The sequence below is a fragment of the Primulina huaijiensis genome, chromosome 15, assembly GCF_012295235.1.
Source record: "Primulina huaijiensis isolate GDHJ02 chromosome 15, ASM1229523v2, whole genome shotgun sequence".
NCBI lineage: Eukaryota > Viridiplantae > Streptophyta > Magnoliopsida > Lamiales > Gesneriaceae > Primulina > Primulina huaijiensis.
Window position 1 is genome coordinate 13,798,237 of NC_133320.1, and position 20,771 is coordinate 13,819,007.

General features: G+C 34.8%; 1 non-coding gene across 1 annotated transcript; it reads left to right on the top strand.

The window, feature by feature from the left end:
- Positions 1 to 19,682: 19,682 nt before the first annotated feature.
- On the top strand, positions 19,683 to 19,793 carry LOC140960634 (small nucleolar RNA R71). Its single transcript, XR_012172233.1, has one exon. It is a non-coding gene; the product is annotated as a small nucleolar RNA R71 (small nucleolar RNA).
- The last annotated feature ends 978 nt before the right edge of the window (positions 19,794 to 20,771 follow it).

The window sequence follows — 20,771 nt, forward strand, 5'->3', positions numbered from 1 at the left end:
ATAATAATTGATGAAATATTTATTGTATCAAAATTAAACAACAAATCAAGATAACCACTTCAATGGTATCAAGCATTTGATGTAAATTGATAACAACAAATAATTCATTTTTATACCTACAATAAAAAGAAGTTAGCTAAATGAAAAGAAATAAAGAAAGAATATACAAAATATAAACAATCTTACTTCACCAAGAATGCATCCTCTTCACCTTGACATAATAGATTTAGCATGCCATGAGCTTACTTTTGATCAACACTGAAAACATCACTCATAGTTGGGAAAATGAAAAATATATTGGAACTTAAAATTTTTATACACACACACACACACACTATATTTTACAATGGGATAGAATGATTCTCAAGCTTGCACAAGACCTCTATTTATAGGCCAAATGAGAGAAAGGGTCAAAAATTTTATTAATGCCATGTAGTTGTAATAGTAGTCTTTGTCTCCTCCAACTTCAATTCCATTTCCCTTTTTTCAATGCTTTGTTCCACGACTTTAATCACCGAATTTGACTCTGCTCAAAACAACAAACATGTGGGAAATTGTCTGTAGATGAATTTGGCCACTTGGTTCACCTCATTTGGTTAAATATTGAAATAGTTAGATTTTTTTACTATATGCTGGTCATGGTAAAAGTAAATTTGTCCTCCTTTTGATATTTGCACAATTTGATCAATTTAATGAACTTTTTAGGCAATCATGTCTTCTGTAAAGTTGTAGATAATTTCTCAAGGATTCCAAACATGTGTGAATCACCTCTATTTGAATTTTCTAGCTTGAGTTATCATTATTTTACCAACACGTAGAAAATCTTAAAATAAAACATATTTAGTAAAACATTTAAATATAAACAAACAATACTAAAATAACATAATTTTATAATTTTAATAAAACTTAAAATTTTAAAATACAGGTTTTAACATATAATAAATTATTAATTTTAAGTTTCATCACACCCACACACTATCTTATTACTAGTCCCTTAATAATAAAATTTATCGAAAAATCACAACCTAGATTCTTTATTCCATTTATATATTCAAATATACAAACATATTCATTTTAAAAACAAAGTCATATACCGATTTATATATATATATATATATATTTATATATAAATTTTTTATGGTAATATAGCAAAAAGATAATTTACACCACCCATCTTAACATGTATAATATCAAAAATATTATTGTAAAAGCCTCAACTCAATATTTTTTCAGGTCAAAATATTTAATGAATAGCTGATTTTCACTCATGGAGTTGGAATGAATATTAACCCTCAATGAAAAAGGCTAAATATTAAAGCATACAATTAAATAAACTAATATTGAAAACAAAATAGGAAAATTTACACAGAATAAAATCCTTTTTTTTATTCTTTTTTTAAATAATGTGACTGCAAAATTTTACAATAAATTTTTTTTATCCAAACATTCTACCATAAATGTCTATATATATAAAGATTTATATAACGGATACCTCCGACTACCTTTGAAACTTATCCAACACAAACAAATCTTTTTGTTTTTTGTTTGTTTGTTGTTTTTTTTAGAACACATTGATAATACATCAATCAAATCTAGAAAAAAAATTACATTGAACAAAGAACTTTGCAGACCGTTATTTATTTACTTTTTTTAATTTAATTTAATTTTTTTTGGAGATTTATATTCTTGTAATTAACCATTTTTTAATAATCAATAAAAGTTTATTAATTATTTTCTCATTTCTCACCACTTACTCACAAAAGATGTGTAAGTATATATTATACTTTTACAAAAAGAATTCTTTCAATTATACATGTTAACAACCATACAAACCATATCTTTTAACTATATTCTCATAAAAAGTTTAGAAATTATTTTATTTGAAAACACACACAATTACATATATAAATAAATAAACACATCTATTATAAATTTTATATTAATTGATCAAATATATATATATATATATATAAATTGGTACATATGAAAAATTAATTTTTCTTTTAATCAGTAATTTGAATATAATGAATATTAAAATCTAGCGTATTGTGATTTTCCAACAATTATTAACTAATGCGTCTCAGGTGCATTTTATTGACACCTTACTCGACATTGAACTAAAAATTATTATTATTATTATTACTATATATATCTATATATTTTATTTTCATATAATAAAAAAAACTAAGAGAAAAAAGAAGAGATTATTCATACCTTAAAAAAAACATTAAAACATACCGTTGAATCACAAGTTTAGCATCACATGAATTTTCTTTTCTTGCTCTTGGATGTTGGCCAATTAAGTTGAGATAAGAATGGATCTGGTTCATGACTAAATCCTTGCAGTAAATCAATAAGTTCACCTTCATTTGTAACAGAAATTAACATCCTTCGCGAAGCTAATGAAATAAATCTCTGTTCCACAACATTATCAAAAAACGATAACAGTTTATCATAATAATCGTTAACATTTAACAAACCAATTGTATTATTGTGGATATTTAATTGTGCCCAACAAACAGTATGAAATATTTCCTCCAAAGTACCGAAACCTCCTAGCAAAGCAATGAAAGCATCTGAATGTTCAATCATTTGAGTAATTCGTTCATACATGTTGTCCACTTTCATTTCTTCTCCTATTGTTGGTCTAGTAAGACTGGCTAAGGTAATCGGAATAATGCCTAAGACTTCACTTCCACCTGCATGCACAGCCTTTGCAACTTTTCTCATGAGGCCAACTTCACCACCGCAATATACCAAATGAATCTTTTTAGCAAGTATTATTCCAAACTTTTTTGCTACTTCTTCATAAATAGAATCTTTTCCTGCACTTGATCAACAAAATACACAAATATTTTTGATTTTACATACCGTGGACGTTGACATGCTGAGAAATATGTTTTCTGTAATTGTTAGATCACAGGATATGAATTTATAAGCGTAAAATGCCAAAAGTTAATATTTGAACAGGAAATTATTATTATTAAAAGAAAATAAAAATGACATAAATTAAAACACATATATACAGCGTAGTTGTGATTGTGGCTCACATCTTCCTCTGATTTTACGTTCAGTAACGGCTTCAACGCCTTATATGAGTCGAGGATATGCTTCCCATGCAATTTTCTTATAAATTGGCAAACAGAGCCTTTTAACGTCAGATTCCCAAGACGAAATTGTATGTATATATTTACTTATATAAACTGATATACGTTACTACAGTAGGATCTTTGTAAGGCTGATTCCACCGTCCATATTGATATTTCTCATGCTGAAATCGCCACCATAGTTTAAGAAGTTCATTTTGCACGTACTCACTAGAATGCGTATCAAGAACCTCTAGAAAATTATCGAAAGGCTCTTTACTCAGATAATTCTTAATGAATAAAATTTTATCTTCTTTATTCATTGATGTCATTCCAACATTTTTGCATTTCCCCTTACAAGTCCACCTTGCACATTTAANTTATTATTATTATTATTATTATTATTATTATATATTTCAATTATTTTGGGAAAAATGAAGAAACCAACTTAGATAGTCACGGAGTACCGTTATCCGCCACTTAACCGGGAAATGAACTAGAATCTGCAAAAACAAAATGAAAATATCAAACAACTATTGTGGATCATATAAAGGCATAAACTCATCATTAAGAATTTCATTTTCTATAAAAGGCTTAAGTCTTTGCCCATTAACTTTAAACACGTCATTATTTTTAGGATTTTCAATATTAACACCACCATAAGGATAAACAAATTTAACTATAAATGGTTCTGACCATCTCGATCTTAGTTTTCCTGAAATAAATGCAAACGAGAATTATAAAGTAAAACTTTTTTTCCAATTTCAAATGAATTTCTTATAATATTTTTATCATGAAAGGCTTTATTTTATCTTTATAAATCTTTGAATTTTCATATGCATCATTTCTTAATTCTTCAAGTTCATTTAATTGCAATTTTCTTAATTTAGATGCATCATCTAAATTAATATTAAATGCTTTAATTGGCCAATAAGCTTTATATTCAAGTTCAACTGGTAAATGACAATGCTTACTAAAAACTAATCTATATGGTGACATCCCTAATGATGTTTTAAATGTAGTTCTATATGCCCATAATGCATCAGTTAATCTTAAAGACCAATCTTTTTGATTTGGATTAACTGTTTTTTATAAAATTTGTTTTATTTCTCTATTTTCAAGTTCAACTTGACCATTAATTTGAGAAAGATATGGGGTAGAAACTTTATGTGTATTGCCATATTTTTTTAACAAAGAAGAAAATGATTAATTTCATGACTAATTATTGCTCTAAGTATTCCAAATCGACCAAAAATATTTTCTTTTAAAAATTTTATAACAACTTTATGATCATTAGTTCTACATGCAATTGCTTCAATCCATTTTGAAACATAGTCAACAGCGACTAAAATGTATGTATATCCAAAAGATAATGGAAATGGACTCATAAAATCTATCCCCCAACTATCGAATATTTCAATAATTATGATTGGATTTAAAGGCATCATGTTTCGTTTTGAAATTTATCCCATCTTCTGACAGTTTTCATAAGATTTGCAAAATAAATGCATATCTTTGAATAAAGACGGCCAATGAAATCCACATTGTAAGATTTTTATAGCTGTTTTATTGGATGAAAAATGACCTCCACATGCTTCAGAATGACAAAATTTAATTAAATTACTTACTTTATTGTCGGGTATGCATCGTCGAAAAATTTGTTCAGGACAATACTTAAACTAGTAAGTATCATCCCAATAAAAATTTTTAACTTCTATCAAGAATTTATTCTTATCCTGTGAATTCCAATGAGAAGGCATTTTATTTGTCACAAGAAAATTAACAATGTTAGCAAACCATGGCATAATATTAGCATAAAACAACTGATCATCTGGAAAATTTTCATTTATTGGTATTTCATTATGAGATGATTCAGTCATTATTCTAGATAAATGGTCGGCTAAGACATTTTATTTTCCTTTTTTATCTTTAATTATAATATCAAATTCTTGGAACAATAAAATCCACCGTATTAATATTGGCTTAGCATCTTGTTTATTTGATAAATATTTTACGGCAGAACGATCAGTGTAAACAATAGTAGTAGAACCAATTAAATAAGATCGAAAATTATCTAATGCAAATACTACTGAAAGTAATTCTTTTTCAGTAGTTGAATAATTTATTTGGGCACTATTTAAGGTTCTACTAGCATAATAGATTGCATACGGTTTTCCTTCTTTTCTTTGTCCTAACACAGCTCCTATAGCATTATCACTTACATCACACAATAATTCAAATGGTAAAGACCAACTTGGAGGTTGTAAAATAGGTGATGTAATTAAAAGATTAATTATTTATTTAAAAGCATTTTCACATTTCCGAGTCCATTCAAATTGTGTATCTTTTGTTAAAAGATTTGAAATTGGTTTAGATATTATGCTAAAAAATTTTATAAACCTTCTATAAAATCCTGCATGACCCAAGAATGATCGAACTTCTTTGACCGTTTTTGGTGATGTTAAATTAGCAATAACATCAAATTTGGTTTTATCAACTTCAATTCATTTTTCAGATATCACATGACCTAACATAATCTCAGATATAACCATATAATGACATTTTTCCCAATTTAAAACAAGATTTTTTCTTCACATCTTTTTAATACTTCTTCTAGGTTTTTAAGACAATTTTCAAATGAGTTTCCAAAAACAGTTATTGTAGAACCCGTAAATTAGACTACATATAAGCCATGCATAATTCTTAGTATTTAAATTAAAATGATTTTATTGCATGAGTATTTAAATTCTCTTTTTTAAATTTATTTATTTCATGCAGTAGTTTAATTATTAGCTGTCAGTAAATTAAGTGAGACCGGACTGGAGTTGGAGTGAAGAGATAAATTTTAATGTTAAGAAATATCTCTAGAATTTATTTAATTTAAATAATAAGTTAATTTAATGTAAAAGAAAGTTTAAGGAATTAACTAAATAAGTTGAGTTAATTAGTAAATAAAGTTCAATAATTAATTCCTTAATTCTCTAAAATATTAATGGGTAGATAAAACACTAGAGATTTAAAATTTAATATTTAAGAAATATTTTCCCTTTATTTTCTTAAGATTTTCGGCCACCCCTTCTCATTTTTAAAAGATTTAGTCTTTTTGATTTACAACTCTTATCCTTGATGCAATTCTTTATCCATTTTTTTTATTTTTCTTGGGAGATAATTCCACCACACTAAATCTTCAATAATTGATAATTTAGCAATATTTTTGCCTCTTTTAATCATCAAAATTCAGCCCTCTCATCTTTGTAGGATTTAAAACCTGTCAACTCACAATTTAATTGATTTTCTTCCTTATCCATTTTTAGGAGATAAATCCCTCACTTTTTAATTCTCCAATAATTAGTAATTAAACAATTCCCTACCCTATTTTAATAAATAAAAATGATCACCCCTCTCCCTTCTTTTAAAAGATTTAAATGAGTTGACAACCTATTCTCTATTATCTCCTTAATATGTTTTAAGTAGAGATTCTCCCCACCTTTAAATCTCCAACCAATAAATTATTTAAGCAATTTCTCCCTTGCTCCTAGATTAGAAGATCGACCAAGTGCATTCTAGAATTGCCCTCAAAATCTTTTATTATCACCATCATTCCTTATCTCACAAACTAGAAGATAGAAAGAATATTTTCCTTCCTTTATCTTGCAACCTTTCCTCCATCTCCTAGACTCATTTATTCTCTCCATTTTTCGAAAACTTCAGAGCTTAAAATTCAAGAGAAAATCGTGTAAGGATTGAGAGAAAAGAAGAGAGAAAAACAAGGTAGCAAAGCGCTCCGTCTCCTCCGCGCCTCGTCGTTGCGTTTCGTTCGTTTTCTTTTCATAACGAAACCAGGCATGTTTATACCTTCTTTCAAACTTCAATCAAGTCATATTCATATTTTTGAACCACCATACTCATGATTTTTATGAAGCAAAACTGAAATAAAGCAACAGCATTTTCGAAAAATATGTACAGAATTTTTATGGTTCATGTGCGCCTTCACGGTTTGGCTTGTTTTGATGATTCAGGTGGTTGGCTCAACTCCAAGGGCTCGGTGCTGCATATAGACACGTACTAGGGTGTGTCAAGACCATGTTGGTCCATTCGTTCAGTCCCATACATGCTGGGAACTCGCATGTGACAGCAACACCCCAAATGTGTCCCTTTGAGTCTCGATTTGTATAGTTGCTGTCAAGGGAGGGAGTTTCTGATCTTGGCTGCCCTAGGGGCCTATAGCCATGGTTAGAACACTTCCCTATCATGTCTAAGACGTGACCAAGTTGCCTTTTTAGGCTCGGTCCATGGGGGAATCAATTTTTAAATCAAAACTCATGCACAGCCCCTTTGCCCCTTTCGAATTCTGCTTGTGTAACTTTCGAGTTTGGTGGTGTGGTGTGAATTTTGGTTGGCCTCTGGTCCATATCCATGGTTCATACCATATCCCTTGATGTCTAGATCATGCCATGGTCAACCAAATGGCCACTGGAATGGTCCATGACAGCAAGAAGCGTCGCAACACCCCACGCGCAGAATTAAGTGCTCGGGTGGACTTTTCGGTTGGTTTCGGGTGTGGTGTGAATTATGGCTGGCCTAGGGCCTTAGCCATGGTTCAAATCATCCCTTAGGATGTTGGTAAGGGACTCTGGTTGGTGGTTCAAGCCCCAATGTCCGGTAGTCTCGAAAACGACGCAAGGAATCAAAGGCGATGCTGCTGTATTTTTGGACAGCAAGCGTGCTGCGGTTCAGAGGCGTGTTCTGGGTTCTTGGTTGGCTTTTAGCCTATGGCCTTAGACTGGACAGTGCCTCATCAAGTTAGGAAGGTCATGTTTTGGGCCATTTGTGATTCGGATCATTTTAGAGGTCGTACAGGAATTTACGGTGCAATGTGCCAAAATGACTCTCGAAAGAGCGTTTCACGTTTTTGGCCTCCATTCACTAAATTTCGAGTATTGTACATTTAGGAGCATTATTTCATCATTTTAGGAGTATTTGAATCATGACTATATGATGGTTTGGTGTTGGTTCGGGTTGTTACGGAGTCACGATTAAATACGAAGTCGTTAGGCGCAATTGTCTCAGTTTTCGGATTCAATTGCAAGTTTGGTCAAGTTAAACCATATGCATATTTTTCATGTTAGATTTAGGTCGCAGCGAGCCTGGGTGCCATCCAACCCAATCAGTAAAATTGTTATAGGATATTCAATTATGTCATTTAATTATATTACGTGCATAACAATATAAAATATTCATTTTTGAAATTTATGCGATATTACTTGTTGCCATTTCACTATCATGGGAGCATTGTATTATCTGGTCGTCTGTTACCGGTCAGTTCAGTTTCGCCCAGTATACTGTGACATTAGTCTGATCAGAAGTTCATTACTTCACCCGGTCGCCAGTTACCGGTTAGTTCAGTTCCGTTCAGTGCAGGGGCCACTTGCGTAGACCATAATCTCACCAGAAAATTTATGACATGCCATTTTATTACAGGGCTCCAAGGAGCAAACATTTTCACTGTGATTTTCATCTCAGTTATGCACGTATTATAATTGATCATGTTAAGTTATTTTCACGTATGCCTCATGACATGATATTTTTATCCCATGCAAATTGTACTATATTATTTACTCGTTATTTACAATATATGCATACTGAGTCTTTAGACTCACTAGACTTGATTGTTGTAGGTGCTGATGATGTTGGGATCGAGGGCGGGGACCAGTGAGCCAGCTCGAGTCGGCAGTAGTGGGACCCGAGGACCTCATTTACAGCATTTACCATTTTTTTTATGCTCAAACATTTTTATCAGTCGTTGGATTACTTTAACCTGTTATTTTGCGAACAATAATTTCTTCCGCTGCTATTTTGAACATTAAACTTGATTTATCAGATTATTTTGTGAATGAGGCATTTTAATTACTTTAAAAAGAAAATTTTAAATTTTTCCGCAAATTTTCAAACACGAATTTAGAGGCCTCTACAGCTGGTATCGGAACCAGGTTTCTGTAAAGGGTTGCACAACTACAGACCTCGAGAAGCTCACGAATTCACGTCTTCGGTCTGTAAGTTTTACATTCATGCATTTTATTTAAAGCCGGAATTAGATTAACTGCATGTTCTCATGAACTATTTTTTACGATCAGATTTTAATCGTTCAGTATTTTTTTTACATTTAAATAAATTATGGAATTATGCATGTTGGTTACGTATGGGTTATATATGGAACAGTATGCCTCCTAGACGCCAAGTTGGACGCCCGAGAGGAGATGATGAGCCTCGTCATGAGGACAGGGAGGATCAGAGACAGGAGGGGAACGGACCTCCACCCCCTCCACCAAATATGAATGTCCAGATGCTAGCTGGGATGACTCAGTTCTTCGCACAGTTTGCGGGGAACAATGCTGTGGCGACCAGGCCGACAGGGCCTGAGGCTGTCTACGAGAGATTCATGAAGATGCGTCCTGAGGAGTTTTCAGGGACGACGGATCCCATGATTGCCGAGGGCTGGATCAAGTCACTCGAGGTTATCTTCGAGTTCATGGAGCTCGGAGATGCAGACATAGTCCGATGTGCCAGCTACTTATTCAGAGGAGATGCCCGCTTATGGTGGGAAGGAGAATCAGTAGCCCTGAACTTGGCTACGCTGAGTTGGACGCGCTTCACCGAGGTATTCTACTCCAAATATTTTACTGAGGAAGTGCGCACCAGGTTGACCACTGAGTTCATGAGCCTGAGACAGGGAGATCTGACTGTTACGGACTTCATCCGTAAGTTTGAGAGGGGTTGTCATTTTGTGCCCCTGATCGCGAATGATGCTAAAGCTAAGTTGATGCATTTTCTGGTGTGTCTACGGCTGATCTTGCGCTGGGATGTTAGGGTGTCTGACCCTACTACTTATGAGGTCGCTGTCTTTAAAGCTCTAGCCGCAGAGCAGGATCAGCGTGATATCGAGAGAGACCGCCAGGGCAAGTGTTATAAGTGTGGTAGTCCAGACCACTTACTTCTGCAGTGCCCTCAGACGAATCTGCCTACCCAAGGCAGAGTTTTCGCTCTCCATGCTACGGAGACGAACCCAGAAACCATGTTTATGACAGGTATCTTAACGCTTTGAGTTATATTTGAAATTCGATGTTTTGGGAATCTAGGTTAATATTTTTGAACTTAGAATTGCGATAGGATTGCATGCTCTACTTAGTATTATTTTCAGGAATTAGGGTAGAAGAACTCTGGCCTTTGCATGTCTATAAGTTTAGTTCTTGTAACTATTGGGTTCAACTCAGAGTTCCGATCTTTCAGGGAGAATTTTTATATCTGGTTCCGCTACGAAGGCCTTGATAGATTCAGGGGCCACCCACTCATTTATTTCGGAGGTCTTTGCTAATTTCCTCAAGGTCCAGACCGTTGGGCTAGATGTAGCCTATTCAGTAGTATTTCCTTCTGGTGAGGAGATGTCAGCTACCAATGTGATCCGAGACATAGATCTTGAGCTCCATGGCAACCACGTTTATACGGATCTGATCGTGTTGCCGATGCTAGAGTTCGACATCATACTAGGGATGGATTGGCTATTGCGGAACAGAGTTTTGATTGACTTCCAGCGGAGATCTGTTCTAGTCCGACCGCCAGGAATGACGCAGTTCTTATTCGAGCCGGACAGGTACTTTTCCTTACCGTGCATTATTCCTTATGTCAAGGCTAGGAAGCTCATGCATAGAGGGTGTCGGGCATTTTTAGCAACTTTTATATATGTCCCCGAGGCACCCAGTCAGTCAGCCGCAGATGTTCCGATCGTTAGAGACTTCTTAGACGTTTTTCCTGACGATGTCTCTGGTATGCCACCCGAAAGAGAGGTGGAGTTTTCTATCGAGCTTATGCCAGGTACGACTCCGATCTCCAAAGCACCGTACCGACTAGCGCCGACAGAGATGGAAGAACTAAAGAAGCAGATTTAGGAACTTCTTGATAAGGAGTTCATTCGCCCGAGTTTTTCACCGTGGGGCGCGCCAGTCTTATTTGTGAAGAAGAAGGATGGCACGATGAGGCTTTGTATTGACTACCGGGAGTTGAACAGGGTTACGGTGAAGAACAAGTACCCACTTCCGCGGATTGAGGATCTATTTGATGAGTTGCAGGGAGCTTCGGTATTCTCCAAGATTGATCTGCGGTCCGGTTATCACCAGTTGAGGGTGAGAGATGCTGATGTTTCCAAGACTGCTTCCAGGACTCGTTATGGCCACTACGAGTTCCTTGTGATGCCGTTCGGTTTGACGAATGCGCCAGCGATCTTCATGGATCTCATGAATCGCGTATTTCAGTCGTACCTTCATCAGTTTGTGATAGTATTCATAGACGACATTCTCGTCTACTCGAAGAATCAGGAGGATCACGGCAAACATCTGACCACAGTGTTGCAGACCTTGCAGAAGCACAAATTATTCGCAAAGTTCAGTAAATGCGAATTCTGGTTGGAGAAGGTGGCGTTCTTAGGCCACATTGTTTCTAGCAGTGGTATTGTGGTAGACCAGTGAAAGTTGCCGCAGTCAGAGATTGGGTTGTGCCGCAGAATGCATCAGAGATCCGCAGTTTTCTTGGGCTAGCAGGATATTATCGGAAGTTCATTAAGGGATTCTCCTCTATTGCCGTTCCACTAACATCATTGACCAAGAAGAATGCTAAATTTGTGTGGAGCGAGTAGTGTCAGAAGAGCTTCGATACTTTGAAGCAAGCTCTTACCTCAGCACCAGTTTTGGCCATGCCATCAGGGCCGGGTGAGTTTGTTCTGTATACCGATGCTTCGAAGCTTGGTCTTGGCGCAGTATTGATGCAATATGGGAATGTGATAGCATATGCTTCTCGTCATTTGAAGACTCATGAGAAGAATTACCCTACCCATGATCTAGAGTTCGCAGCCGTTGTATTTGCTTTGAAGATCTGGAGGCATTATTTGTATGGAGAGAAGTGTCAGATTTTTACCGACCATAAGAGCCTCAAGTACTTCTTTACGCAGAAAGAGCTGAATATGCGTCAGAGGCATTGGTTGGAGCTCATGAAAGACTATGATTGTGACATTAGCTACCACCCGGGTAAAGCTAATGTAGTTGCGGATGCACTTAGCAGGAAAGTTTCAGTGATGGTCCATTTGACGATTCAGAGACCTCTTTAGTTTGAGATGCAGAGGTTTGATCTAGAGGCATATCCTCAAGGTAGAGTTCCCCGTCTATCTACCTTGACTATTCAGTCCTCTCTCCTAGACCGTATTTGCAGTGGTCAGTCAGCAGATGAGAAGTTGGCAAAGTGGAAGCAGAGAGATGAGGCCAAGGGCAGTGACTTGTATTCAATTAGTGACGGTATTGTGAGATACCGAGACAGGATATGGGTTCCTAGCAGTGATTCCATTCGAGCGGATATTCTATCAGAGGCCAATATGACACCGTACTCTATTCACCCTGGGAGTACGAAGATGTATAAAGATTTGCAGTTATTATATTGGTGGCCAGGAATGAAGAATGACATCAGACGGTTTGTATCTGAGTGTCTGACTTGTCAGTTAGTGAAGGCAGAGCATCAGAGGCCAGCAGGTTTGCTCAAGCCTCTTCCTATTCCTGAGTGGAAGTGGGAGAATGTTACCATGGACTTCATGACCGGTTTACCGAAGTCAGTCAGAGGATCAAATGCTATCTGGGTGATTGTCGATCGGCTTACCAAATCAGCGCACTTCTTGCCTATCAAGACGACTTTCACCATGGTTCAGTATGCAGAGTTGTATATCCGGGAGATAGTCCGACTTCATGGTATTCCAGTTTCTATCGTATCTGACAGAGACCCCAGATTCACTTCCTCTTTTTGGAAGAGTTAGCATTCGATGATGGGTACGAAGTTGCTGTTCAGCACAGCTTTCCACCCTCAGACAGATGGGCAGTCAGAACGAGTCATTCAGATTTTGGAGGATCTTCTACGTGCTTGTGTTATCAATTTCTCCAGGAGTTGGGAGTCGACCTTGCCCTTAGTGGAGTTCACCTATAACAACAGCTTTCAGTCGTCTATAGGAATGGCTCCGTATGAAGCATTGTATGGTCGCAAGTGTAGATCTCCTGTCCATTGGGATGAGGTAGGAGAGAGAGCCGAGTTGGGCCCAGAGATTATTCAGCAGACTGTCGATATAGTAGCCCAGATCCATGACAGGATGAGGACTGCTCAGAGTCGAAAAAAGAGTTATGCGGACCAGCGGAGGAGAGATTTAGAGTTCGCCGTGGGTGACCATGTCTTTGTGAAAGTGGCACCTATGAAGGGTGTCATGCGATTTGTGAAGAAAGGGAAGCTCAGTCCGAGATTCATTGGACTATTTGAGATCCTCGACAGGGTTGGGACGCTAGCTTATCGTGTTGCTCTTCCGCCGAATCTGGCCGGAGTACACAATGTGTTCCACGTCTCCATGCTGAGGAAGTATATGGCAAATCCTTCGCATGTGCTGAATTTTGAACCATTACAGCTCACTCCGAATCTGTCTTATGAGGAGAGACCAGTGCAGATCTTAGACAGACAGGAGAAGAAACTTCGGAACAAGCTGGTTAAGCGAGTTAAAGTCAAGTGGCTTAACCATTCAGAGGAGGAAGCTACGTGGGAGTCTGAGCCAGAGATGAGGAGTCAGTATCCGGAACTATTCGGTGAGTTTTAATTTCGAGGACGAAATTTCTTTTAAGGAGGGGAGGATTGTAGAACCCGTAAATTAGACTACGTATAAGCCATGCATAATTCCTAGTATTTAAATTAAAATGATTTTATTGCATGATTATTTAAATTCTCTTCTTTAAATTTATTTATTTCATGCAGTAGTTTAATTATTAGCTGTCAATAAATTAAGTGAGGCCGGACTAGAGTTGGAGTGAAGAGATAAATTTTAATGTTAAGAAATATCCCTAGAATTTATTTAAGTTAAATAATAAGTTAATTTAATGTAAAAGAAGGTTTAAGAAATTATCTAAATAAGTTGAGTTAAGTAGTAAATAAAGTTCAATAATTAATTTCTTAATTCCCTAAAATATTAATGTGTAGATAAAACACTAGAGATTTAAAATTTAATATTTCAGAAATATTTTCCCTTTATTTTCTTAAGATTTTCGACCACCCCTTCTCATTTTTAAAAGATTTAGTCTTTTTGATTTACAACTCTTATCCTTGATGCAATTCCTTATCCATTTTTTTTATTTTTCTTGTGAGATAATTCCACCACACTAAATCTTCAATAATTGATAATTTAGCAATATTTTTGCTTCTTTTAATCATCAAAATTCGGCCCTCACATCTTTGTAGGATTTAAAATTTGTCAACTCACAATTTAATTGATTTTCTTCCTTATCCATTTTTAGGAGATAAATCCCTCACTTTTTAATTCTCCAATAATTAGTAATTAAACAATTCCCTACCATATTTAAATAAATAAAAATCGATCACCCCTCTCCCTTCTTTTAAAAGATTTAAATGAGTTGACAACCCATTCTCTATTATATCCTTAATCTGTTTTAAGTAGAGATTCTCCCCACCTTTAAATCTCCAAACAATAAATTATTTAAGCAATTTCTCCCTTGCTCCTAGACTAGAAGATCGACCAACTGCATTCTAGAATTGCCCTCAAAATCTTTATTATCACCATCATTCCTTATCTCACAAATTAGAAGATAGAAAGAATATTTTCCTTCCTTTATCTTGCAACCTTTCCTCCATCTCCTAGACTCATTTCTTCTCTCCATTTTTCGAAATCTTCAGAGCTTAAACTTCAAGAGAAAATCGTGTAAGGCTTGAGAGAAAACAAGAGAGAAAAACAAGGTAGCAAAGCGCTCCGTCTCCTCCGAGCCGCGTCGTTGCGTTTCGTTCGTTTTCTTTTCAAAACAAAACCAGGCATGTTTATACCTTCTTTCACACTTCAATCAAGTCATATTAATATTTTTTAACCACCATACTCATGATTTTTATGAAGCAAAACCGAAATAAAGCAACAGCATTTTCGAAAAATATGTACAGAATTTTTATGGTTCATGTGCGCCTTCACGGTTTGGCTTGTTTTGATGATTCAGGTGGTTGGCTCGACTCCAGGGGCTTGAGGCTGCGTATAGACACGTACTAGGGTGTTTCAAGACCATGTTGGTCCATTAGTTCAGTCCCATACACGCTGGAAACTCGCATGTGACAGCAACACCCCAAATGTGTCCCTTTGAGTCTCGATTTGTATAGTTGCTGACAAGGGAGGGAGTTTCTGTTCTTGGCTGCCCTAAGGGCCTATAGCCATGGTTAGAACACTTTCCTATCATGTTTAAGACGTGATCAAGTCGCCTTTTTAGGCTCGGTCCATGGCGGAATCAATTTTTAAATCAAAACTCATGCACAACCCCTTCGCCCCTTTCGAATTCTGCTTGTGTAACTTTCGAGTTTGGTTGTGTGGTGTGAATTTTGGTTGGCCTCTGGCCCATAGCCACGGTTCATACCATATCCCCTGATGTCTAGATCGTGCCATGGTCAACCAAATGGCCACTGGAATGGTCCATGACAGCAAGAAGCGTCGCAACACCCCACGCGCAGAATTAAGTGCTCGGGTGGACTTTTCGGTTGTTTTCGGGTGTGGTGCGAATTATGGCTGGCCTAGGGCCCTTATCCATGGTTCAAATCATTTGTTAGGATGTTGGTAAGGGACTATGGTTGGTTTTTCAAGCCCCAATGGCCGGTAGTCTCGAAAACGATGCAAGGAATCAAAGGCGCTGCTGCTGTATTTTTGGACAGCAAGCGTGCTGTGGTTCAGAGTCGTGTTCTGGGTTCTTGGTTGGCTTTTAGCCTATGGACTTGGACTCAAAAGTGCCTCATCAAGTTAGGAAGGTCATGTTTTTGGCCGTTTGTGATTCGGATCATTTTAGAGGTCGTACAAGAATTTACGGTGCAATGTGCCAAAATGACTCTCGAAAGAGTGTTTCACGTTTTTGGCCTCCATTCACTAAATTTCGAATACTGTACATTTAGGAGCATTATTTCATCATTTTAGGCGTATTTTAATCATGACTATATGATGGTTCGGTGTTGGTTCGGGTTGTTACGGAGTCACGATTAAATACGAAGTCGTTAGGCGCAATTGTCTCAGTTTTTGGATTCAATTGCAAGTTTGGTCAAGTTAAACCATATGCATATTTTTCATGTTAGATTTAGGTCGCAGCGAGCCTGGGAGCGATCCAACCCAATCAGTAAAATTGTTACAGGATATTCAATTATGCCATTTAATTATATTACGTGCATAACAATATAAAATATTAATTTATGAGATTTATGCGATATTACTTGTGGCCATTTCACTATCATGGGAGCATTGTATTATCCGGTCGCCAGTTACCGGTCAGTTCAGTTTCACCCAGTATACTGTGACATTAGTCTGATCAGACGTTCATTACTTCACTCGGTCGCCAGTTACCGGTTCCGGTCGCCAGTTACCGGTCAATTCAGTTCCGTTCAGTGCAGGGGGCCACTTGCGTAGACCATAATCTCACATGAAAATTTATGAAAAGCCATTTTATTACAGGGCTCCAAGGAGCAAACATTTTCACTTTGATTTTCATCTCAGTTATACACGTATTATAATTGATCATGATAAGTTTTTTTCACGTATGCCTCATGACATGATATTTTTATCCCATGCAAATTTTACTATATTATTTACTCGTTATTTACAATATATGCATGCTGAGTCTTTAGACTCACTAGACTTGATTGTTGTATGTGCTGATGATGTTGGGATCGAGGGCGGGACCAGTGAGCCAGCTCGAGTCGGTAGTAGTGGGACCCGAGGACTTCATTTACAACATTTACCATTTTTTATGCTCAAACATTTTTATCAGTCGTTGGATTACTTTAACCTGTTATTTTGCGAACAATAATTTCTTCCGCTGCTATTTTGAATATTAAACTTGATTTATCAGATTATTTTGTGAATGAGGCATTTTAATTACTTTAAAAAGAAAATTTTAAATTTTTCCGCAAATTTTCAAACACGAATTTAGAGGCATCTACAGTTATATCATCCATAAAAATTTCTACAAATTCTTCAATCATATAAATGAAAATACTTAACATGCATTTTTGAAAAGTAGCATGAAAAGTAGCCGGAACATTACATAAACCAAATGGCATTCTTTTAAATGCAAAAGTTCCAAAAAGACAAGTGAAAATAGTTTTTTCTTGATCTTCTAATGATATAGGTATTTTATAATACCCCGAATACCCATCAAAAAAATAGTAATAAGAATTATCTGTTACTTTTTCTAGAATTTGATCTAAAAATGGTAGTTGGAAATGATCTTTTCTAGTTGCATCATTTAATTTTCTATAATCAATACACATACACCAACTATATGGAATTCTAGCTTGTAATTACTCTCTCTTTTCATTTTTTATAACAGTGATGCCTGACTTTTTAGGTACTACTTGTGTTGGACTTACACATTTACTATCTGAGATTGGATAGATAATTCCAGTATCTAATAGTTTTAATACTTCATTCTTAACAACTTCTTTAATATGTGGATTTAACCTTCTTTGTGGTTGTTGATATGTTTCAGCATTTTCTTCCAAGTGAATTTTATGTGTAAAAATTAAAGGATTCATACCTTTTATATCTTTCAAAGTCAATCCAATTGCATTTTTATATTTTTTAAGTAATTTAATTAAATCTTCTTCTTGATTTGATAAAAGAGTTGAAGAAATTGCAACAGAAAATGTTTTATTTTTACCAAGAAATACATATTTCAATTCTAATGGTAAAACTTTTAATTCAAGTTTTGTATTATCATCTTCTTTAAAATTATTTTCAGACTCAAAACTTTCGATTGAAAAAATTTCATATTGTTGATTTAAGTTTTCTTCTTGTATATTTTCTTCCACAATTGTTTCAATTTCATTATCATATTCATTTTCATTAATACTTGATAGTTTACATAAATTAAACACATTAAGTTCTAGAGTCATATTCCAAAAGATAATTTCATTATTCCACTTCGACAATTAATTAAAGCATTTGAAGTTGCTAGAAATGGTCGTCCTAATATTACTGGAATTTCATTATGTAATTCTATTGGTTGTGTATCCAAAACAATAAAATCTACAGGATATATGAATTTATCAACTTGAACTAACACATCTTCTACAATACCTCTAGGTATTTTGATTGACCTATCCGCCAGTAAGAGAGTAACAGAAGTGGGTTTTAATTCTCCTAAATTAAGTTTTTCATAAACTGAATAAGGAAGTAAATTCACACTTGCTCCCAAATCTAACAAAGCTTTTTTAATTTTATTTTCTCCAATAATACATGAAATTGTTGGACAACCAGGATCTTTATATTTTAAACTAGAATTATTTTGAAAAATAGAACTTACTTGTTCAGCCAAGAATGCTTTCTTCTTCACATGCAATTTTCTCTTCACAGTACATAAGTCTTTTAAAAATTTTGCATATGAAGGTACATGATTAATAGCATCTAATAATGGAATATTTATCTTTACTTGTTTAAAAACTTCATAGATATCAGAATCATTTTTTGTTTTTTATGATTTGTTAATGTGTGAGGAAATGGTGGAGATTTATTTGATTCATTTACTATTTCAGATTATTTATCATTCAACATTTTATTTTTAGAATTTAAGATATCATCATTCTCAAAAGTATCAGGATTATCATCCTTACTCTTTGATTTTAAATGATCCTTGTTTTCATTACTATATGGATCATTAACTATTTTACCTCTTCTAAGGGTAATAACAGATTTTATTTGATCAATTTTTTCATTTTTTAATTCTTGATTTTGATTTTTAGGTTTAGGTTGAGGTTGAGATGGAAATTTTCATTTTTCATGAATATTAAGGGCAGATGCAAATTTTGCAAGAGTTTCTTTCAAATCACTCATAGATCGATTGTTTTGAATATTGATAGACATTTGCTTTTGGATAAATGCCTGAATTACATCTTCAAAGTTTTTTTCTTGGAGGTGTAACATATGGAAAATAACCTTGATGATTTTGGTTATTTTGTAAATATTGTTGTGAGTGTTGTGCATTATTATCATTCCTCCAACTAAAATTAGGATGATTTTTCCATCCAGGATTATATGATGATGGAAAAAGATCTAATATTGGTTTTTTATAATTGTTAATATAATTTGCTTGTTCATGGAGACATTCTTTAAATGAAGATAATGTTGGACAATCTTTTGTTGAATGATCATGTGTATCACATATATGACAAACAATTTCTTGAATATGTTTTAATTGACCACTCTTTTTCATTGCTAATGACTCAATTTTTCTTGCTAAAGATGCAAGTTTAGCTTGAATATCTATATCATCTTTAAGATTATAGATACCACCCCCATTTGTTGATTTATTGATTTTAGTTGTTGGTGGTTCTATTGTACCTATATTATCCCAATTTTGAGCATTTTCTACTAATGAATCCAAATATTCCATAGCTTCATTTGAGTTTTTATATTCAAAAATTATATTACACATGAATTCTATCATTTGTCTATCTTTAGGTATTAGACCTTCATGAAAGTGAGAAACTATTCTCCATGTTTCAAAACCATGATGTGGGCATGTATTAAGTAATTCTTTATATCTATCTCAACATTGATAAAATGTTTCTCCTTGTTTTTGAGAAAAAATAGTAATTTGTCTTTTAAAAGAGTTTGTTCTATGGGAAGGGAAAATTTTTTTAAGAAATTGTTGTTGCATTTCTTCCCATGACCTTATTGAACTCGATCTCAAATTTTGTAGCCATGTTTTAGCTTTATCTTTTAAAGAAAAAAGGAAAAAACTTTAATCGAACTATATCCATGCTACAGTTTTGATCATTATAAGTGTTACAAACTTCCTCAAATTCTCTTAGATGTAAATATTGATTTTCAAATCTAAGCCATGAAAATTTGGTAAAAGTTGAATAATTTGAGATTTAAAGTTGAAATTAGATGCATCATGTAGATGCCTCTAAACTCGTGCTTGAAAATTTGCGGAAAAATTTAAAAATTTTCTTTTTCATTAATTAAAATACCTCCTTCATAAATAAACTGATAAAATAAAGTTTGATGTTCAAAATAGCAGCGGAAGTAAATGTTTGTTTGCAAAATAATAATTTAAAATAATCCAACAACGAGAAAAATGTTTGAGCCTAAAAATAGTAAATTCTAAAAATGAGGTCCTCGGGTCCACTACTGCCGACCCAAGCTAGCTCACTGGTCCCCGCCCTCGGTTCCGACATCATCAGTACCTACAACAATCAAGTCTAGCGAGTCTAAAGACTCAGCATGCATATATCGTAAATAACAAGTAATAATAATAAAATCGCATGCGAAGGAAAATATCATGTCATGATTAATTGTAATGCGTGCATCACTGAACTGAAATCGTATCATGAATAATTAATATTACGTGCATAACTGAACTGAACTGAAAGTAGTAAGTGAAATTTTTGCTCCGTAGAGCCCTGTCATAAAATAACGTGTAATAATTTTATGTTGAGATTATGTTATACGCAAGTGGCCCCCTGAACTGCACTGAACTGAACTGACCGGTAACTGACGACCGGGTGAAATAATGTACGTCGGATTAGACTAATGCCACAGTATACTGCGTGGGACCGGTAAGTAGCCACCGGGATGAATTGAACTGA